This window comes from Chrysochloris asiatica, unplaced genomic scaffold, assembly GCF_000296735.1.
Source record: "Chrysochloris asiatica unplaced genomic scaffold, ChrAsi1.0 scaffold00309, whole genome shotgun sequence".
Taxonomy (NCBI): Eukaryota; Metazoa; Chordata; class Mammalia; order Afrosoricida; family Chrysochloridae; genus Chrysochloris; species Chrysochloris asiatica.
Genome location: NW_006408827.1, coordinates 2,329,886 through 2,354,726, shown reverse-complemented (window position 1 = coordinate 2,354,726; position 24,841 = coordinate 2,329,886).

Sequence of the window (24,841 nt, the reverse complement as noted above, 5' to 3'; positions counted from 1 at the left end):
AATTTTAAAACATTCAGTGTTCTCATTCTTGGTTCAGAGACAGATTCCTCATGATTACAATTAAGTGTTCTGGAATATTCATACTTCTCAATGTTGTCCATAGCTTGTCTTGATCCACACAATCGAAAGCCTTTGCGTAATCAATAAAGCATAGGTCAACATCTTTCTGATATTCTCTGCTTTCAGCCAAGATCCATCAGACATCAGGAATGATAGCTCTCATTCCATAGCCTCTTCTGAATCCAGCTTGAACCTCTGGAAATTCTCTGTCAATGTATGATTGTAGCCATTTCTGTATTACCTTTAACAAAACTTTACTCACTTGAGATATCAGAGAGACTGTTCAATGATTTCCGCATTCTATTGGGTCACCTCTCTTTGAAATGGGCACAATTATGGAACTCTACCAATCAGTCTGTCAGAGAGTTGTCTTCCAAATTTCTTGGCAGAGATGAGTGAGTGCCTCCAGTGCCGCCTCACTTTCTTGAAATATTTCAATTTGTATTGAATAAATTCCTGGTGCCTTGTTCTTTGCCAATTCCTTCAAATGCACTTTGGACTTCCTCCCTGAGTATCATTGGCTCTTGATCATATGGTACCTCTTGAAATGGTTGAATATTAACCATTTCCTTTTGGTACGATGACTCTGTGTATTCGCTCCATTTACTCTTGATGCAATCTGCATCATTCAATAATTTACCCAGAGAATATTTCAATAAAGAAAGTCAATATTTGAATTTTTTCTTCAGTTCCCCCAGCTTGGGAAATGCTGAGTGTGTTCTTCCTTTTTGATTTTCTGATTCCAAATCTTTGCACATTTTATTATAATATTTGGATTTATCTTCTCGAGATGATCTTTGAAATTTTCTGTTCAGCTCTTGGACCTCTTCATTTCTTCCATTTGTTTTAGCATCTCTATGCTGAAGAGCAAGTTTCAGAGTCTCTTCTGACATTCATTTTGACTTTTTCCTTCTTTCTTGTCTTCTTAATGACTTTTTGCTCTCTTCATGTATGATGTTCTTGATGTCATCCCACAACTTTCCTGGTCTTCGGTCTTTAGTGTTTAATGTATCAAATCTGTTCTTCAGATGATCTCTAAAATCAGGTGGGATAAATTCAAGGTCTTATTTTGGCTCTCGTGGGCATACTAAAAATTAAAAACTTATGTGCATCAAAAGACTTCACTAAAAGAGTAAAAAGGGAGCCCACAGAATGGGAAAAAAATATTTTGCAATGACACATCTGACAAAAGACTCCTTTCTAAAATATATAGGAAACTACCACAACTTTACAAGAAAAAGACAAATAACCCAATTAAAAAATGGGCACAGGACATAAACAGACACTACATTAAGGAGAAGATCCAGGCAGCCAACAAACATTTTAAGAAATGTGCATGATCACTATTTCTGGGATACAGAGATTGAGGCATTGTTGGAAAGACAAAAAAAGGGGGGAGGCAATGTTAAAATGATTGGCTGTCTTTTGAATCTTTGTTTCCCTTGCATAGCATTATAAAAGAGACAATTGAGTAGGAGAGAAATGCATAGCCAGAAATATCACCATAGAAAGATTGTAAGTCTGTCTTCTTCTTATAACTGATTGGAATACCTAAAATGGGGCTACAATGTGCCCAGTGAAGGAGGGTTCCTGTGGAGCCTCTGTGTTACATAAGACCATAGGCATATCTTGATCCTCATCCATAATCTTCTGAGGTGGTAAATTTCCTCTTGAAAGGACAAGCAGACCAGCCTGGAGCAGCTAGAAGAACAGAAGATGCTTATTGAAAGAAAGACCAACAGGAAAATTACAAAACAATAATAGCAGTCCAACTGACTACTATAAGAACAAGCAGGTTGCTTGTCTAGGAGACATCAAAGCAAGTGTTTTGGTTCCCTAAGGGCAAAGCCCCTTCCAAGAGTAAAACTCAATGTGAATACATGACAAGACATAACACTCTGACTGGTGACCCTTTGGTCACCAATAAAGGGAATTTAGGGAAAGACAGCAATCAAGGAGCAAGCTAAGCCCTACCATGTTCAATAGAGTCCTGTGAACTCAGGTGGGGGCCTGGTGTGCCAGCAGTTTGGCAAGACCTGGGGACTCTTGGACCCAAAGTCAGTGACATAGCCACAGAGGATCAGAGTGCAGAATGAAGTATCCAGTAGATACGAAGTGAGGGCATATGCACAATAACACCCACACTTGCAGATAACACCCACTTGACCTGGCTTCAATGGCTGGATGATCAATATTCAACTAGAAGAAGGAAGAAGAGGGAAAAAAAGAGTAATCTGATACAATTAGATGAAATTGATCTACACTTATAGATGCACTAGCTCAAAAGAGGGAACAAATCTTTACAGCAAGGATCATTCCCAACTCCTTGATAAACAGGGTAGACAGGGATGGGCAACCTGGACATTTGTTACCCAAAATTAGGGGCTACAAAGGCAAGAAGTGACTGACTTACAAGAGGGAGCCTAGATCCAGAGGGTGTCGAAGAAGGTAGAATCTCTACTAAGTAGTATTCCATCTGTGGGAGTGGGGCTGATGAAAGGAAATGGGGATGGCACTCACTGTGGAATAATTACTTTCTGGACTGACTGAGGGTTGGAAATGTAAAGGTAGACATTTTGTAGCAAAAGGAGTAGACATTTTGTAACAGTCCAGGAGTGGTGGTCCCTGGGACCATCAAGGGAGAAGATCAGAGTGGGGGACCCTACCCAGAGAAATAATGACACCAAAGATGGAGGCAGAGATGATGACATGGAGAGAGGGAATGGCTAGGGAATCTAGACCCAGAGAGGGAGAGGAGCTGTGTGCTGATGATCAGGGGGCAGGCTTTCAGGGTTTACTCTTTGGTTGGCTGATGATTCATAGAGGAGATTGTAATCATGACAATGAAACAGTATACAATAGGTTGAATATAAAGCTAATGTTCTTCCATGTAAACTATCACATAATTCACAATAAATCATTTTAAAATTAAATAAAAATAAACTACAAATATTAACCTAATTTCTGACTGGTTAAAGAGTAATCCCTCTTCCTTATCTTGAGGTTTACCAAATATCTCACTTTAATTAGTGGGTGTTCACCTCACTGATCTGTCTGGTATTCCTTCTCCACTTTGCTTTCATATGTTTCCATTTATTAAGGATACATGCCAAAAAAATTCCACTGTCTTTGAGTTGATTTTAACTCATAGAAAACCTGTAGGACAGGACTTCTAAAATTGAAATTTTTATAGAATAAGTTTACCACAACTATCTACCCAAAAAGTGACTATTAGGTTGTTCAAATATCCAAGCCAAATGACACCCCTAGAGATCTTGAAATGGTGGATAAAGAAGAATGGGAATAGGAGAAAATCAAGCAATTATAAATGTATTTTTAAGGTAAGAATTGGTAGAATTCCTTTGTAAGAACCTGAGATTAATCTAGGCCATGACTTTATAAAATTAGAATAAAAATCATACAACACAAAGTCTTGGATTATTTGTCCAGCATATAGATTGAATATGTATGGAAAAAGATACAATGCTGGCACACACTTTGTTATGTTTGAAAGACTGCCTTTTGGTCTATGAACAAGTTCCTCCTGAGCACAGTAGAGTGTTCTGGAATTTCCATGCTTTGCAATATTATCCACAATTCCCCATGATTCACATGTCTTTGCAATATTATCCACAATTCCCCATGATTCACATGTCTTTGCAGAGTTTATAAAGCGCAAGTAAACATCTTTCTGGTATTCTCTGCATTCAAAAAAGATCCATCTGACATTAGCGATGATATTTCTTATTCCATGTCACTCCTGAATCCTGACTGAGTTTTTGGCAGCTGCATGCCATTATAATTCTGTAATCATGTTTTAACCATCTTCAGCAAAATTTTACTTACATGTGATACTAATGATATTGTTCAATGATTTCTGTAGTCAGTCTGGTCATTTTTATTTGGATTAGGCACAAATATGGATATTTTCCAAATGCTTATTCTAGTGATGGTTTTCTAGATTTCTTAGTACAGAAAACTGTGCTCCTCCAGCTCTGCATCAGTTTTTTTGGAAAATTTTAATTTGTAATTCCCTCCAAACGACTGGGTGGGACCATGCAAACAGGGTATGTGGAACACTAATGCGGGATTTGCTCAGTTTTTTTACTGTGCTCTGAGAAGTTGGACTGTATGAAGAAAAACACAGCATCAGGTATGGAGATAGTCTCATTAACAACTTTCCATATGGAGATAACACAACCATCTGAAGTCGAAGAGGATTCTAGACTGTTATTAATGAAGAGAAGACTATATCTTTCAGTACAGATAACAATTCAATGTATAGGGGAAAAAAAAATCTTATAACTGGACTAACAAACAATATCCTAAAAAGAGAAAAGGTTGAAATTGTCAAGGACTCTAGTTGTCTGGGATCCACAGTCAATACTCATGAAAGTAGCAGTCAAGAAATCAAACAACATACTGCATGGGCAAATCTTTTTAAAATACTAAAGATCAAAAATGCTACTTAGAGGATTTAGGTACACCTGATTCAAGCCAAAATATTTTCAATTGTCTCATATGCCTATGAAAGATGTTGCTTTTAAGTGTTGTCGAGTCAGTTCTGACTTGTGTCTGACGAGCAGCTTTTGAGTTTGAACTGTTGATCTTGTGGTTCACAGTTAAGTACTGACTGATCCAACAGTGCTAAAACAGGACAATGAATAAAGAAGATGGGAGAAGAATTTTTTTTCTGTGAAGAAAAATTAAATTACCATGAATTGCTAGAAGATAGAACAAATCTGTCTTGGAAAAAGTACACTCAGAATGCTCCTTAGAAGTGAGAATTGTTAGACTTCATCTTTCATATATTGGACATCATAATGAAGGACAACATCTGGAGAAGGACATAAAGTTTGGTAAAGTAGAGAAAGATTCTCAAGAAGATGGATTGATACAGTGACTTAAACAATGAGCTCAAATATAACAATAATTTTGAGGATGTCACTATGAGTTGAAACTAACTGAATGACACCATCAACAACAATTTGGTTACCAACTCCCTTTCATCTAAAGAATTTGAGAGTATTTGTTTATGAAAAAGATATACATAAGTATTGCCAATCACCGAATCCTTTAATGTCTTTTCTATTACTAGAGATTAAAAAAAAAAAAAAAAACAACATTTAAATAAAATCCATCTTCAAGTGAGGTTAACAAAGAAAAAATAACATCTCTCTTCCTCTACTCTCAGTAGATATGCTAAAGCAAATGGAAGAAATGAGGCGGTCCAAGAGCTGAATAGAAAATTTCAAAGGTCAGCTCGAGAAGACAAAGTCAAATATTACAATGAAATGTGCAAAGACCTAGAGTTAGAAATACAAAAGGGAAGAACACACTCAGCATTTCTCAAGCTGGGGGAACTGAAGAAAAAATTCAAGCCTCGACTTTAATTATTAAAGGATTCTCTGGGCAAATTATTGAACAATGCAGAAAACATCCAAAGAATATGGAAGGAATACACATAGTTACTGTACCAAAAGGAAATGGTTTATGTTCAACCATTTCAAAAAGTAGCATAAGATCAAGAACCAATGATACTGAAGGAGGAAGTCCAAGGAATTGTCACTGAAGGAATTGGCAAAGAACAAGGCTCTAGGAATTGATGGAATAAAAATTGAAATCTTTCAAGAAAGTGAGGCGGAACAGGAGGCACTCACTCATTTCTGCCAAGAAATTTGGAAGACAACTATCTGACCTACTGATTGGAAGAGATCCATATTTGTGCCCATTCCAAAGAGAGGTGACCCAATGGAATGCAGAAATCATTGGACAATCTCTTTGATATCTCGGTGAGTAAAGTTTTACAAAAGGTAATACATAAATGGCTATAATCATACATTGATAGATAACTTCCAAAGGTTCAAGCTGGATTCAGAATAGGACATGGAATGGGGGATATCATTGTTGATGTGCAATGGATTGTGGCTAAAAGCAGAGAAAACAAAAAAGACGTTTACCTGAGCTTGATTGATTATGCAAAGGCTTTCGATTGTGTGACTCATGACAAGCTATGGACAACATTGTAAAGTAAGAGTATTCCTGAACACTTAATTGTGCTCATGAAGAATCTGTACATGGACCAAGAAGCAGCTGTTCAAACAGAACATTGGAACACTGAATGGTTTAAAATTAAGAAAGGTGTTTGACAGGGTTGTATTCTTTCACCATACTTATTCAATCTATATGCTGAGCAAATAATCTGAGAAGCTGGGTTCGATGAAGAAAAATGTGGAGGCAGTCTCGTTAACAACTTGCGATACGCAGATAATACAACTTTGCTTGCTGAAAGTGAAGAGGACTTAAAATACTTAAAGAGCACAGCCTTCAGGATGTATTACATCTCAATGTAAAGAAAACAAAGATCCTCACCACTTTGGCTGCACTTCTTCCAAAACGGACCTATTGGTTCTTTTGGCAGCCCATGCCACTTTCAGTTTTCTTCTCCTACAACATAACTCAAAAGCATCAATTCGTCTATGGTCTTCCTTATCTACTGTCCAGTTTTCACATGCATATGAGGTTATTGAAAATATGATGGTTTGAGTCAGGCATACATTAGTCTTCAAGCTGTTATCTTTGCTCTTCAACACTTTTAAAAGTTCTTGTGGAGCAGATTTGCCTTATACAATACGTCATTTGATTTCCTGGCTGCTGCTTCCCTGAGTGTTGATAGTTGATCCAAGAATGAAGTCCTTGACAAAATCAATCTTTTCTCCATTGATAAGAATGCTGTTTATTGGTAGTGGTGAGGAATTTTGATTTCTTTACATTGAGATGCAATCCATATGAAGGATGTGCTATTTGAACTTCATCAGTAAAAGTTTTAAATACTCTTCACTTTCATCAACCAAGGTTGTATACTCTGCATATCACAGGTTGTTAATGAGTCTTCCTCCAATCCTGATGCCACATTTTTCTTCAAATAACATAGCTTCTCAGATTATTTGCTCAGGATACAGGTTGACTAAGTATGGTGAAAGAATACAATCCTGTCACACACCTTTTTAAATTTTAAGCCATTCAGTGTTCCCACGTTCTGTTCAACCAACTGCTTCTTGGTCCAAGTATGGATTCCTCATGAGAACAATTTAATGTTCCAGAATACTCATACTTCGCAATGTTGTCCATAGCTTGTCATGATCCACACAATCAAAAGACTTTCTGTAGTCAATAAAGCACAGGTAAACATCTTTCTGATAGTCTCTGCTTTCATCCAAGATCAATTGGACATCAACAATGATATCATTTGTTCCATGGCCTCTTCTGAATCTGGCTTGAACCTCTGAAAGTTCTCTTTCAATGTATGCTTGCAGCCATTTCTTTATTACCTCTAGTAAAACTATGCTTGCATGGGATATTAAAGAGATTATCTGATCATTTCCACATTCCACTGTGTCACCTCTCTTTGGAATGGGCACAAATATGAATATCTTCCAATCAGTTGGACAGATCGTTTTCTTCCAAATTTCTTGGCAGAGATGAGTTAGTGCCTCCTGTGCCGCCTCACTTTCTTGAAAGCTTTCCATTTTTATTCCATCAATTCCTGGTGCCGTTTTCTTTGGCAATTCTTTCAATGCACCTTGGACTTCCTCCTTCAGTATTATTGGCTCTTGATCATAAGCTACTTCTTGTTACGGTTGAACATTAACCATTTCCTTTTGTTACAGTGACTCCTTCCATCTTCTCTTGATGTTTTCTGCATCATTCAATAGCTTGCCCAGAGCATCCTTCAATAACGAAAGTTGAGGCTTGAATTTTTTTACTCAGTTCCCCCAGTTTGAGAAATGCTGAGTGTGTTCTTCCTTTTTGGTTTTCTGACTTCAGATATTTGCACGTTTTGTTTTAATATTTGGCTTTATCTTCTCAAGTTGATCTTTGAAATTTTCTATTCAGCTCTTGGACCTCCTCATTTCTTCGATTGACTTTAGTATCTCTACACTGGAGAGAAAGTTTCAGTGTCTCTTCTGTCATACATTTTGACCTTTTCTTCTTGCTTGTCTTCGTAATGACTTTTGCTTTCTTCCTGCATGATGTTCTTAATGTCACAATTCTTCTGGTCTTTGGTCTTTAGTGTTTAATGTATCAAATCTGTTCTTCAGATGATCTCTAAATTCAGGTTGGATGTATTCAAGGTCATATTTTGGCTCTCGTGGACTTGTTTTTATTTTCTTCAGCTTCAGTTGGAATTTACATATGAGTAACTGTTCCACAGTTTGCCCTGGCCTTGTTTTGACTGCTGATATGGAGCTTTTCTATCATCTCTTCCCACAGATGTAGTCAATTTGATTTCTATGTATTCTGTCTGGTGAGGTCGATGTGTATAGTCTTTTCTTATGCTGTCTAAAGAAGGTATTTGAAATGAACAAATCATTGATTATGAAGAATTCTATCATGCAATCTCCAGCACCATTTCTATCACTAATGCCGTATTTTACAACTACTGATCCTTCCTCTTTGCTCCCAACCTTTGCATTGCAATCACCAGAAATGATCAATCTATCTTGATTTCATGTTTGATAAATTTCAGATTGAAGAAGTTGGTAGAATTCTTCTATTTTGTCCTCACTGGTTTTAATGGTTGCTGCATAAATTTGAATAATAAAGGTATTAACTGGCACATGGATATTATCTTATCACAGACAGCATTGTACCTCATGACTCATCTGGATATGTTCTTTTTGACAATAAATGCAACACCATTCCTCTTCTATTTGTCATTCCTGACATAGTAAACCATGTGCTTGTCAGATTCAAAATGTCCAATACCAGTCCAGTTCAGCTCACTAATGCCTAAAATATCGATGTTTATGCATTCCATTTCATTTTTGAAAACTTCCAATTTTCCCAGTTTCATACTTTGTACATTCCATGTTCCAATTTTCAATGGATGTTTCTAGCTGTTTCTCTTCTTCATGTTGAGTTTTGCCCCATCAGCAAATGAAGCTCCCGTGGGCTTTTCTACCACAGGCTTTACTCCATTCACATTATCACAGTCAACTCTACTTTGAGACGGCAGCTCTTCCCCAGTTGCATTTTGAGTGCCTTCCAACAGGAGGGACTCATTTTCTGGCCCTATATATGACAATGTTTCTCTGATATTCATTCATAGGTTTTCATTGACTAAATATTCCAAAGTAGTCCATCTCTCCTTCTTCCTAGACTGTCTTTATCTGGAAGCTCAGATGAAAATTGTCTAACATGGGTGACCCTGCTGTTATTTGAAATACATATCCATAGCTTCCAGAATCACAGCAAGCCAACAAGTATGACAAACTGTCAGAGAAATGGTAGTTTGTGGCCCTACTGATGTTTAAAATATCATTGGCAAAGTTCCAGCAACACAGCCAACACTCAAGATACCACAGTATAACAAATTAGCAGACAATTGATGGTAAGACAACCTAGGGATAAAGAATATAAGCTTCATTTATGAGGTATTCAACACTGAAAATTGTATGAATAGCAGGGAAACATTATATGATGTAATGCCAGAAGCTGTATCTCTTGAATTGGAAGGCAAAAAACTACCGGTGTAGAGCTTCAACTTCAAAGTGTAGTCCAGTTTAATGAAATCAATGGAGCAAATCTTTCAGGAATTTTATTTTCTGATGGTACCAATATTCAAAAAGAGAAGAAACAGCTATAAATATACAACTATAAGCAGCAACTATAGGCTAAAGCATAACAACAAGTGTGAGGATTGCATAGGATTGTACTGTTTTTCATTCTGTTGTGCATAAGTTTGTGGTGAGTCATCACTGACTTGATGGCACCTAAGACCAACACAATTTTACAAGAATCAAGACAGTGTGGAATTTTGAAAACATTGTGATATCTATACTGATGGATATATACATCAATCTAATTAAATTGAAACTCAGAAATCTACATTTCTATAAATATGAATATATATTTAAACTCAAAGAACTTTGAACAATGTTGACAAGCTAATTAATGGGGGAAAATAATTACTCAACAAGTGTTGCTGGGGCAATTGGATAGCTACAAGGAAAATGATGAACATAGACTCTTATGTCATTCATATAGATGAAATTCATATAGACTAAATAACTCAGACTAGATGTCAACAAATCTAATAGCTTATACAAAAAGGCTTGTACTGGAGAACACAGAAGAAAAAATCAAAGAATAGAATTTAACAAAAATTTCTTAAATATGACATCAAAGAACAATTCAGAAAATAAAGTACATGCATTAGTGAATGAATGGATAAAACCTCATCAAAATTTAAGACTGCACTATAAGAGAAAAAATTAAGAAAATGAAAATTCAAGGAACAGAATGGGGAAAATATTATAAAAACACGTTTCTGATTAAGGACTGGTATAAACAATTTTCAAAATATTATTGTCTTACCTAAAATTAAGAAGAAAACATTATCTCCAAATTAAGAATACAATCATGCTCACAAAAAATGGACAAAAAATTGAATAGAAATTTTACCAAGTGAAGATAAATGAATGGCTAATAAGTACATGAAAAAAATAGTGAAAAACATTAGTCATCATGTAAATGCAAATTAAAATGAATTAAAATGTCATTTCCCTCCCACTAAGATGGCTGTGATAAATAGGATAACAACAAACATTGATGAAGATGCGGAGCAATGGGAAAATTCATGTTTTGCTTGTGGGAATGTAAAATATTGAAATTACTTTTAAAAACAGCATAGAAGTTTCTTTAAAATAGCATAAAATCGCTATATAACCAAACATTCACTCACAGGTGCCTACCAAAAAATGAAAAAAAAGATGTCTATACAAAGAAATGCTTTTGAATTTTCTTAGCATTATTCTTTATAATAGCCCCAAACATAAAATAACCTAAAATTTCACCAATTAGTGAATGAATAGACAAACTATAACACACCAATGTCATGGAATACTGTTGTTTTGTTTTGTTTTTTAAAGATACAAGCACAATGCATATAAACTATATCTGAAAAGTACTATGATAACCAAAACAACCTAAACACTAGAAACCATGCATTTTATGTTTCCATGTGGAATGCACAGAAAAGGCATATTTTTAAAGACAGAAAGAAGATGAGTGATTGTAGGATATAGAGTAGAGAACTAGTGTTCAATGGGAATAGTTGGTGCTGTCAAATGCTGCCAAGTTGGCTCCAACACATAAGAACCTTATGCACAACAGACTGAAACACTACCAGGTCCTGTGTCAATCTCACAATCATTGCTTTGCTTGATCCCATTGTTATTGCCACTGTGTCAATTCATCTCGATGGGGATTTGCCTCTGTTTTGCTGACTCTCCACTTCACAAAACAAGATGCCTTTCTTCAGAACAGGTCCATTTTGATAACATGTCAGAAGTATGACAGACTATATCTTACCATCTTGAATTCTAAAGAGCATTCCCACGATACTTAGTCCAAAACAGATGTGTTTGTTCTTCTGGCAATCCATGGTACTTTTTTTGTTTTGTTTTGTTTTTTCCAGGAGAATAATTTCTGCAGAGACAGACATGTTTTTCACTAGACATCACAAAAATAGATATTAGCTTTGAATCCCCAAAGTATTAGATAAAGCACCTCTGGTGGTCAGAGATAACCTTGGTCTAGGTGCAGGTCCTCGATTGTTCTACAGGGACTGGTCTCTTGATAATATGTCCAAAATATGAGATACTAAGTACTCCCCATTCTGGCTGTACTTCTTTCAATACAGATTTGTCTGTTCTTCTAACAGACCATGGTACGTTTAATATTCTTCTCCAACATCATAACTGATATGCATCTATGATCTTCCATATTAATTGTCCAACTTTTACATGCATATGAGGTTACTGAAAATACCATGGCATAGGTCAGGCACACCTTGGTCCTCAAACTGAAATCTCTGTTCATGAACACTTGTGCAGAAATCTTGTAAATAAATTGTAAAGAAATCTTGTGCAATAGATCTGTCTAATGTAAGACTTTATTTCTTGACTGCTGCTTTCATGAGTGTTTATTGTATATTCAAACAAAATAGAGTCTTTGACAACTTCAGTCTTTATTTATTGTAATGTTATTTATTTAATCAATTGTGAGGATTGTTATTTTCTTTGCATTGTGGTTCCATCCATATTTTAAGCTGTGATCTTTCAATTTCATCAGTAATTTTGTTGTTGTTGTTTTAAGTTTTTATTGTGAATTAAGTGATAGTTTACAAGGGAGAACATCAGTTTTACATTTATTGTTTCATTGCAATGATTACAATCTCCTCCTTGCATCCTTATTCAACAGCATTTGCTTCTATTCCCTCTGTTCTGTTTGTTTGTTCTTTTGGAATCATCAGTAAGGATTTTAAGTCATCATCCATCTCAGAGAGCAAGATTGTATTATTTGCATATTGTAGGTTGTTAATGAATTTTCTTCCAATCCAAGTACCATGTTTTCCTCCTTATAATCCAATTTCTTGGATTATTTGCTCTGCGAATAGATTGAATAAGTATGTTGAAAAGGTCACACCTTTCCTAATTTTAAACCACTTTTTATCCCTTTGTTCTGACTGCCTCTTGATCTTTGTAAAGTTCCTTGTGAGCAGAAATAGGTATTCTGGAATACCCATTCTTTTTGACCGTGTCAATTATGATAAGATAGCCATAACTTGTTATAATTTTGATGCAGTCAAAAACTTTTGGATAATCAATAAAGCACATATTTCTGGTAGTCTCTGCTTACAGCCAAAATCCATCTGATATCAGTAATGATATTCTTCATTTTGTGTACTCTTCTGAATCTGGCTTAAATTCCTGGGAGTCCTTATTGTTATAGTCTTTTATGAAATATCTTCAGCAAAATTTTACTTGTATATGATATTAATAATGTTGTTGCTGTTGTTAAGTGCTGTCATGTAGACTCTGACTCAGAGAGACCCTGTGTAATGTTTGCAAGGAGCTGCTAGTGAGTTTGAATGTTGCTACATAATTTATGCATTCTGTTGTGTCACCTCTTTTTGGAATGGCCAGGTAGCTGTCTTCCATTTTTGTTGGCATAGGTGAATGAGCACCTCCAGTGCTGCATCTGTTTGTTTAAAGATTTCAGTTTGTACTCCATCATTTGCTAGAGCCTTGTATTTTTCCAATGATTTCAGTGTAGTTTAGACTTCTTCCTTCAATACCACCAATTATTGATCATATACTACTTTTGAAATAACCAAACATCCACCACTTCTTTTTGGAACAGTGATGCTATGCATACGTTTCATCTTCTTTTGATGCTTTCTGCATCATCCTATATTATGACCAAAGAGTCCTTCAATACTACAAGTTGAGATTTGAAATTTTTCTTCAGTTCTTTCAGCTTGAGAAATGCTGAGCATGTTCTTCCTCTTTGTTTTTCTAATGACAGGTCTTTGTAAATATCATTATAATACTTGTTAAGCTGTGGTTTGATATTTTCTGTTCAGCTGTTATACTGCCTCATTTTGTCATTTGATTTAGAATCTGTACACAGGAGAGAACATTTCAGAGTTTCTTCTAACTTCATCATGGTCTTTTCTTTCTTTCTTTCATTGTAATGAACTTTTTTTTTTTTTTCTTACTATATGATGTTCTTGAAGTCATACCAAAGTTCTTCTGGATTTCAGTTATTAGTGTCTAATGCCTCAAATCTACTATTGGGAAGGTCTCTGCCTTTAGGTTGGATATGTTCAGTGTCGTATCTCATGGACTTGTTTTAGTTTTTTTCAAGGGATAGAGTGATTCAAATGTTATGAAACTGATTTTCTTTTACTTTTGGCATGCAGTAAATAATTTAATTGAATTGTACTCTTCTTGTTGATGTATTTTTAAAAAATTACAATATGCCTGAATAATACTATTTTAAAACTCTCCTTAACTAATCACTGTATATACATTTATAAGTTTATGAATATATGAATATGATTCTGAGAATAACTTCCATTAATGAAAAAGTGAAAACAGTGTAGAACATAAAGATAATACAATCAGCCCAGGTAACATATTTAAGAATTGGTTGTTGTTAGTTGACATCAAGTTGATTCTGACTTCTAGGAACACTATACACAGCATATCAAAACACTTCCCAGTCCTTTACCATCCTCACAACTGTTGTTATGCTTGAGTCCATTGCTGCTGCCAATGTGCCAGTGTATCTTGTTGAGGATCTTCCTTTTGTTCACTGACCCTCCACTTTACAAAGGCTGATGTCCTTCTCCAGCGACATCCTAAGCATGAGAGATGAAGTCTCACCTTCTTGGTTTCTAAGGAGCATCCCAGATATAATTCTTCCAACACAGATTTGTTTGTTATCTCAGTCCATGTTACTTTCAATATACTTCACCAGTACCTATAATTCAAATAAATTAAATCTTTTAAGGTCTTCTTCATTTATTATCCAACATTTATTATGCATATAAGGATAATGAAAATACCATGGCTTGAACAGGCCTACCTTAGTCCTAAAACTGACATCTTGCTCTTGAGTACTTAAAGAGGTCTTATACAGCAGATTTGCCTAATGTGGTGCATTATTTTTTATTTCTTGACTGATGCTTTCATGAGCACTTGTTGTGGAACCAAGCAAAATAAAGTCTTTGGCAGTATCAATCTTTTCTCAATTTATCATGATATGATTTACTGATCCAGTTGTAGGAAAAGACCATGGAAAATCTCCATATCATCAGCCAAAACCAGGCTAGGGGCCAACTTCTCATATGCAGGTTTGGGTTGAAGCAGAAGAAAATGAAAACAAGTTCATGAGAGCTAAAATATCCTTTGAAACATGAACATATCCCACCTGAATTTATAGACTATCTTGAAATCAGATTGTGTGCATTAGGCACTACTGACTGAAAACCAGAAGCGTGTATAGGCGCTGAAGCAAATGGAATAAAAGAGGAAGTCAGAGAGCTGAACAGAAAACATAAATAGCACCTCAAGACAACAGAATCAAATTAAAATAAAATGTATAAACACCTGGAGTTAGGAAACAAAAAGAGAAGAATATGTTTAACTCTTCTCTAGCTGAAAGAACCAAATAAAGAAATTCAAGCCTCGACTTGAAATGTTAAAGGATTCTAAGGGCAGAAACAACTACTCATTTGTCTGTTTGTTGTACTGTGGCAGCTTGCATGTTGTTGTGATGATGGAAGCAATGCTACTGATATTTTGAATGCTGGCAGGGTCATCCATGCTGGATAGGTTCCAGCTGAGCCTCCTGTTAAAAATAATGACACAGAAAACAAAAATAAAAAAATCTGTTTGATTGTTTATTTACATTTAAGGCAAGAAGTGTTGTAAGTGTTTATTCTTACAAACCTACCAGCTGCTCCTTGGAAATCTTATACAGTGTTGATATGAGTTAGAATTGACATAATAGCATTTAACAACAAAAACAATTATTTAGAAGAAGCTTTATAATTTTAGAGCATCCTGATGGCAAAATGGTTAAGTGCTAACTGGAAGGTCAGCAGTTCCAAACCACTAACCATGTCTCAAAAGAGGAACCTGTGAATGTCTGTTTCCATCAATATTTGCAGTCTTTGATACGCTATATACCACTTCTTTTCTCTCCTATAGGGGCAATAGCAGTTGGCATCACCTGGATGTCAATGGTATGGTATATTGTGATTTTTAGGAGCCATCTAATTGGTTCCAACTCATAGTGACCCTATGCACAACGGAACAAAACACTGTCTGGTCCTGCACCATATTCACAATTGCTAGGTAAAAATCCACAGTTGATGCCACTGTGTCAATCCATCTTATAGGGTGTCTTCCTCTTTATCACTTTACTACTTTACCAAGCAAGAAGTCCTTCTCCAGGAAGTGTTCCATCCTGACAACATGCCCAAAATATAAAGACTTTGTCTCTCTTGCTTCTAAGGAATATTCTGGCTATACTTTTTCCAAAACAGAGTTGTTTGTTATAGACTCATAATTTTTCATTATTTTCATTATAACAATCTTTCAGGACATAACCTTGATGAAAGAATAATCCATATATCTGAAATTTATAATTTATTGTATTTTTTTCTTTGAGGCTCATTCAGGATGAGTCCTTTTTTCCTGGTACGGCATTGTAGTACAAGTACCGGACTGGTAACCACGAGATCAGGGGTTTAAACCCACCAGCTACTCCTTGGAAACCTTGTAAATGTTTGCTATGAGTTGAACACAAGAACCCTTAACAACAACACAATAAAACACATCATCTCAACAGATGGCATTTGATTGTGTTTACTGGATACTTTGAGACCTGGTGTAGAATAATTACTGGACTGCCACGTCAGTTTGAATTGCAAATTTGGTGGTTCAAACTAACCAACCGCTCCTTGGAAACCCTATACAGAGTCACTATTAGTTGCAACTGACTCAGTGGCACTTAACAATTACAACAGCGACAAAACTGTACTTTAACTTCTCTAGCACTATACAAAAATTAAGTACTTGAATGATGGCAGACTTAAAGTCATAGTTTCTATTAAGTCATGGGTTCACATGAATTCAGGAAATTCTGTTTTCTACAAAACTATAAAATAATCAACTGCCTGTCTGTAAGTGTAATACAGAATGCCTGTCATAACTTTTAAGGTCATAAGACATGTGTTTAACTATTGAATTAAAGGGTTAACATGTTTATTAAAGCAATCAGTAGACTAAAATGATTACATTTATTTGAATTTTAAACAAAGTTAAAGTCTTAGATCTATTTTCTTCACAATTGCTTCCATTATTGCTTTTATTTTTGCCTGGATGAGCACTCTCAAAAGTAAGCCATACAATTGGTTATGGCATGAATATATGAACCAGTTTATTAAGTGCAAATGCAGAAACCCAATTACTGAGAGCAGAAAGTGGCTGTTATTTATTTTTTCGTATAAATTTATTTTAAAATTGTAGTGCATACAATTTTAGAGCTAGTGATATTCTTGAAATATGTATTTTTTGTTTTCCTGATCTAGAGTTCCTTTATAAAATTTTTAAGCCAGTAGGCTCTCTTAATAATTCTTGCTTCTCTCAAATATCACAAATTATAAATGAATATGAGATTGTTGTTGTGGTTAAGTGTCCTCTAGCTGCTGGGACAGCATACACAGTCCCTGGATTGATCATTGGCAGCCCCATTAAACCACCTCTGAATATAATCAGTTTAACCCAGATGCTCTCCTTCCTCCTGAAAGTATATAGGACTATTAAGAACAATGTAGCATTTTAGGTATAGATAAATGAAGCCCGGTGCCTGAGATCTTGCTCACAAACAAAAGTTTGCAAAGTGTAGAGACAGCTTGGCTCCTTTCAGGAACCTAGCTTTATGTTATGTATCCTTAAGAAACCGCACGTTGCTACTCTAGATCATTTAAGCCTAAAAATTAATATACAACAGCTTGATTGAACCTTTTTTCTGTAAAAATAAAAATGTTAGCTTGTTAAGAAAAAACTATGAAAATATCTTAAAAGTTGTTCCTATGAATTATTATGTCCTGTTTTGAATGATTAATCACATTTCAGTTCCGTATCCTGTCTTAATCACATCCTCCCTTTGTGACATCCTCCCTGAGTGAATTACATCCTTCTTTTGTAACAAATCCCTCCCTAAAAAAGAGAATAAAAGGCTGAGATAGAGTAAGTTCTGCATGCAATGCTGGGCAATGCTAGGCAAAATGTTTGCAGATAAGTCTACCTGCTAGCTTACATCATATCTGTGTGTCTGTCTTTTTTGTATATATTTCATCTCTCTCTTTCTCTACCACTTTCGCCGCCAGATCTCCCTTCTTCGTGACACCCATACTTTCATGTTGAGGCGGGACCCCGACATAGGACCTTGACATCTAGTGAGTTCCAATTCATAGCAACCTTGTATAGGGATTCTGAGGAGTTGCTGGTGGGTTTGAACTGCCAACCTGGCACCTAGAAATTGAGTGCTTACCTTACAGTGCCACACCAGGACTTAATGAAAAATGATTAGATGCCTTGAAATCAAACTGGATATTCCTTATTAAAAATAATGCAGAATATATATTAATAAATATTGATTAAATTGAATCACATCTAACACTAAACAAGATAAATTATTACTGTTAATATCATAATGAACTAATCCATAAGTCAATGTCACTACATTGTATGAAGAGAGTATGCTGAGATTCTTTTAATTTTCTCCTACTGTTTATTGTAGTTAAGAGTATTCAAATTTCCCCAGGGGAGGTTAAAATGTTTTACAGGAGTCCTGGTGTACTCTAGGATAAGCACTGTACTGCAAATCATAAGAACAGTGATTCAAACCCAGCAGGTTCTCCTTGGAAAGCCTTCATAGGGAGGATTGCTATAAGACGGAATTGACTTTAAGGCACTGAACAACAACACAGGTTTATGATTTCACCAACAAAAATGCATTAATCTCCCATTTCTAGTGTGACTCTGTTATTGTCATTAGGTGTCACTGAGTCATTGAGTCAGTTTCAATTCACAGTGTCTTCATATAGAGTTTCCAAGGCTTAAATCTTTATGGGAGAAAAATGCTTCATCCTGCTTTGGAAAAAATGTCTTGTGGATATGACTTGTTGATCTTGTGGTTAGCAGTATAGTGTCTAACCTAAGTGCCACCAGTGTTCCATTGTTGTTGTTGTTAAGTACCATCCAGTTGGATCCAACTCACATGGTTTCCAAGGAGTAGCTGGTGAGTTTGAACCACCGAACTTGTGGTTCAAACCCATCTTGTGGTCTAGCACATTATCCTGCAATGCCATACTCCATAGAGGGACCCTAAAAAGGTTTTCTGCTGGCGACAGCATCTGCAAATACTGAGAAGCTGTGGCCATGTGACAAGATGGACCAAAATCCAACCTCGAGGCCCTCCTCAGGATTGCGAGTCATGGACCCTGAGGGCCAAGGACATGACCTCCTGAAGTCCTGGGTTCATAGGCTTTTTGCGAACTCACTGGTTGGCTACCTTTGTACAATTTTCTTTAGTTCTCATATTGTGCATTTTGTACTTGCCCTTTATGTTCTTAACTCTGGTAATTGTAGCTTCTGGGAAAAATGGTTTCTTTTGATATCAATGTATGTAATTCCTCTTGTAATGGCACTACTTTGAATGTCACTGCCTTAAAGGTATTAGCAGTGCATGAGGTTTTGGGAACAGATCTTTCTGAGGAACAGGCAGTGGCCACCTGGGAGGACTGTCAGAACTGTTCGTTATCTAACTATTCAGTTATGTTTGATATTAACTTGAAGCATGAACTTTTGATGTCCATGAACAACAATAGGACTGAAACCCCTTCTAGAGCTGAGGCAGTAAAGCTTCCTCAAATGACTCAGGAAAAGCAGGAACAAGTGTATTGAGATTATGAGAAAAGATTTTGGAGAAAAACTGCCCAGAATTTGCAATTGGAATGGAATGGTAAATTCTGGGAATATTTGATTAAAGGACAATAGTGGCAGCCCCCTCAAGCCGCCCCAGGAATAATCAGTTTAATCCAGACACTCTTCTTCCCCCTTAGGGTATAGTAAACATTGTAGCATTTAGATATGGAATCCAGAACAAGGAAAAGGAAGGTGGAGGTGAAACCTCACCTTCATTAGAAAGGTTAAAACCTGTTTCTCACCTTTCCTGGAGCTACAGAAGTAAGGAAGAAAGGATTTTTAGTCAAACAAATAAAGCCAAGTGTCTGAAATCTTATTTACAACGAAAGCTTGTGTTTTCTGCTGCAAAATATACAAGAACAGCTTGAGTCTCTTCAGAAATCATAACTTAGCCCTTTTATTATTTTTCTAAGTCTCTCACCTTCACCCATTTGTGATTAAGTGTTGAGAATATGTTAGACACCTTTAAGAAAACAAAGGTTGCTACCCTAGGTCACATAGGCCTAGTCAATATATAATCTGTAATAGCTTGCTTGACCTTTTCATATGGAAATAAGGATTTTAAATTATCATGAGAAGCATGATGCCCTTGGAAAACTATTTTAAGATAAAATCTGTGAATCATCGTGTCCTGTCTCAAAAGAACAATCACATTTTTTTCATTTTTCTCTTTTGTGTCAAATTCCTCCTTCATGATAATAAAAGACTGGGGTTTAGCTAGTTCTGCATGCAATGTCAGTAGCAGAACTGTCTGCCATCAGCTTGCATCAACCTTGTGTGTCTGTGTCTTTGTGTAACCTCTCTTTCACCTCCCAGACATCCCTTCTTCGTATAACCCACTCCCCTGTTGAGGCTGGACCCCAACAGTTTTCCTTTAGTTCAAATTTATTTTAGGAATCCCTGGATGGTTTACACTGTTATGAAACTCACTAGCTAACCATGAATTTGGACATTTGAGTCAATCCTGAGTCCATCAAAGAAGACAGGCCTAGAAATTTGCTTCCAAAAATTTTTAACTCATGGTATCTTTCCTGTTCTCCCCTTTCACATGCTCTCTGCCCAGCCTGGACACCTTTAGTGGGTGGGAGTGCAACTCCCAAAGAGCCCAGCACTGTGCCCACATGGTAAAAATTTCGCATGGCACAAAGAGGCAATACCTGAAAGCAGTCCCAAAAGCTAATCCTTTGGCTGCTTCTTATGACATATGGCTCTGGGACACAGCCCTAAAGCTGTCCTGAGCAGGAACTTTTATTCTGTCCCAATCTAACAGGAGACAGAATGTCTGGTCATACAGTCAAAACTGTATTTGTACCTTATAAAACCTCAACATGAAAGGCAATAGCCAAGACCAACTACTATATATAAGGACACAGCTGTTTTGAGAATTATGCTATGCATACATAGATACCTAACTGACCTTCAGAGATAAAAATAGTGGACAATCTTCAAATTCATTTCTCAATATCTATCTGTAGACCTCCACAGTGGTGACTAGAAGAGGGGTCTGAGCGAGTGGACATCCCCACCCACCACTGCAAGTTTCTATTGTGCATGCACAGCAAAGGTTACTGGACAATCAACTATGGTTTTATTTTTGTTTTTGTGTGGTGGTTTTTGTCTCTGCTTTTATATTGCTTGTGGGTTTTGGTCCTTTGGTCTCACTATTTTCATAGAGGTGGAAGCTTTCTCTCCTTATGTTACCCAACAAGAGGCAGCTATCATGGTCATATAGCCAAGCTACAAGCATACCTGATAACATTCTACCATCCAGACAGAAGCCAATACCAGCTTTCAGACATTCACAGATAGCCAACACTTTCTAAGATAGTCTGAAGCTGAGTAATAAGAGACGTAAAAAGGGAAGCCTATCTCCAGATTACATCCACCAGGAGACACTCAGAAACCTTAACAACATAGCAACATCAATTCATTTAATCATTGAAAATATATCTAACTATTGAAAATGTCCAAGAAAACACAACAAAAGATCTCAGCGCATGTCCAAAACAGAAAAGAGTAACTGAGACAAATGACCTGGAGGCAGACATAGACTTCCCCAAAGAAGAATAGGTTTTGGATCTGCCTGAGAAGGAATTTAGAAGAATGATATGGAGACAAATTTAAATGTGCCACAGAAGGGTGTAAGAAAATAAGGAAGAGGTCAAGAAAGTGCTACAGGAGCAATCAAACAAGATAGATACAGTATTGGAAACAATTCAAAATCTACAAAAGGAGATCTAGATGATTAATGATAAAATATCAGAAATGGACAATACACTGAAAGGGCAAAGAAGTAGAAAAGAAAAGATGGAAGCAAGAACAAGCAAGCTGGAAGACAAATCTCTCAATACTGCTAAGATAGAAGAGCAAGCAGAAAAAAAATGGATAAAAAAAATCTGAAGAGAATCTAAGATTCATGCTGGATAAAATAAGAGTAAAAACTTAAAAATTACTGGCATTTCAGAACAGGAAGAATCATAGAAGTTCACAAAGGAGCTAGTTAAGGAACTACTGGAAGAAAATTTCCCAAACATCTTGAAGGATGAGAAGATAAGCATTCAAAAGCTGAATGAACCACAGAAAAATAGACCCCCAGAAGAAAATCACCAAGACATATCATAACCAAGCTCTCCAAAATCAAAGGCAAGGCAAGCATCCTAAAAAGCAGTCAGGGAAAAGAGAAGTGTTACTTACAAAGGCAAGCAAATCAGATTAAGCTCTGATTTCTCAGCAGAAACCATGCAAGCAAGAAGCTAATGGGGAGACATATATAAAACCCTAAAAGAAAAACACTGGCAAACAACAATCGTCTACCCAGCAAAAACTGTTAATCAAATATGATGGTGCAATCAAAACATTCCAGGATAAACAGAAGCTAAGAGATTTTTTTGTCAAATACATTCCAGTGCTTCAAAACATCATAAAGGCAGTTCTTTAGCTGAAAACCAACAAGAACAGACAACAACTAGAGATTGACAGATGTGGCAAAACAACCTGGAGATCAATTGAAAGATAGCAGAGTTCAGAACAGAACAAAATTAAAGCAACAAATTCAGAGGACATATGAGGCCAACCAAAGATCAAAATAACAACAATGTCAAAGAAGGAAAACATATAGGAAGAGAGATCCAGGTGGTGAAGGCAGGATACAATAGACTGTTTTAAATGAAGTGAAACAATAATAGATAATAGGGTAATCCCAAAGAAAGTTAATACTTCACAAGTTACCATGAAAATGAAAATCCAAGTATAACAAGAAAACATCAAAACTCAGAGGAAACTGAGAAGCAATAACACAAGAAGGCAAGAAGAAAAAAGGAATGAACAACACCACAAAAAATTAACATAATGACAGTAATTCATACCTATCTATAGTTACTCTGAATGTCAATTAATTAAAAAGACAGAGAGTGACAGAATGGATAAGAAAATAAGACCCTTCAGTATGCTGCCTGCAAGAGACACACCTTATAAACAAAGACAAAAACAGACTAAAAGTCACAGGATGAAAAAAAAAAAAAAAAAACCCAAGCTAATTGCAATAAAAAACATGCAGTTTGGGCAATACTAGTCTCTGATAAAACAAACTTAAAGGCAAAAACCAGCATAAGAAATATCTCATCATTAAAGATTCAATTGAACAAGATGATATAACCATAATAAATATCTATGCTCCCAATGAAAGAGCACCAAGACACATCCATTCCTGATAAAAAGAGTCAACAAAGTAGGAATTGAAGGTAAATTCCTCAACATAATTTAGAGCATATATACAAAACCTGTAGCGTAGTGGTTACAAATTGGGCTGCGAAACTTAGGGTCAGCGGTTCGAAAATACCAGTTGCTCCGCGGGAGAAAGATAAGGCTTTCTACTCCCGTAAAGATTTACACCCTCGGAAACCCTGTACAGGGTTGCTATGGGTCAGAACCGACTCGATGGCACTTAACAACAACAACATACAAAACCAACAGCCTACATTACTCTCAATGGAGAGAAACTAAAAGCTTTCCCTTTGTGAACAGGAACCAGACAAGGATGCCATTTGTCATCACTCCTATTCAATATTGTGATGCCAGTCTTAATGAGAGCTATGCAAGATAGGGAAAGTAAAGGCATCCAAATTGGCAAGGGGGAAATAAAACTCTGTTTGCAAACGATATGATCCTATACATAGAAATATCCAAATACTTAGTAAAATAGCTACTAGATTTCATTGGAAGATTCAGAAAAGTAGCAGGGTATGAGATCAACATACAAAAATCAATTGTATTCCTCTATACCAATATTGACTCGATGAAAAGGACATTAAGAAACTACTGCCATTTACAATAGCCATAGCCACACAAAGGATGAAAGAAATATCTAGGAATAAATCTAACCAGAGAAACATAGGACCTATGCAAAGAAAACTAAAAAACCTACCAGAAGAAATAAAAAAGAGACTTACAAAAATGCAAGAATATACCATGCTCCTGGATAGGAAGACAACATTCTGAAAATGTCAATACTGCCCAAAGCAATTAACACATATAATGCAATCCCAATCCAGATTCCAATGACATTCTTCAAAGAGATGGAAAAAACAATTACAAACTTTATATGGAAAGGAAAGAGAGCCCAGATAAGTAAAGAACTGCTTAAGAAGAAGAATAAGGTTGGAATCCTCTCACTCACTGACTTCAAAATTTACTACATGGGTACAGTGGCCAAAACAGCTTGGTACTGGTACAATGAAAGTTACACTGATCAGTAGAACAGAATCAAGAATCCAGAAATTAACCCATCCATATCTAGTTAACCGATTATTGACAAATTACCTAAATATTCACATGAGGAAGGAATAGTCTTTTTAACAGAAGATGCTGGCAGAACTGGAAAGTGATATGCAAAAGATTGAAACGAGATTGTTTCCTCATGCCATACACAAAAATAACTCAGAATGGATTAAAGACCCAAATGTGAATCCCAAAATTATAAAGGCCATCAATGAAGAATTGGGACAAGTTTGAGGGCTCTTATTCAGGGCACACACAGAGTACCAACATTGTGAAAATTACACAAACAAAAGTAGACAAAACAGACAATTAGGCATACTAAAAATGAAAACTTATGTGCATCAGAAGACTTCACCAAAAGAGTAAAAAGGGAGCCCATAGAATGGAAAAATTATTTTGTAAAAACACATCCAACAAGGGACTAATTTCTAAAATATACAGGAAACTACAACACCTATACAATAAAATGACAAATAACCCAATTTAAAAATGGGCACAGGACATGAACAGACACCACAAAGTAGGAGATCTGGGCAGCAAACAAACACATGAAGAAATGTTCACAATCACTAGCCATTGTTGTTGTTGTCAGGTGCCATAGAGTCAGAACCGACTCATAGTGACCCCATGCACAGCAAAACGAAACAATGCTC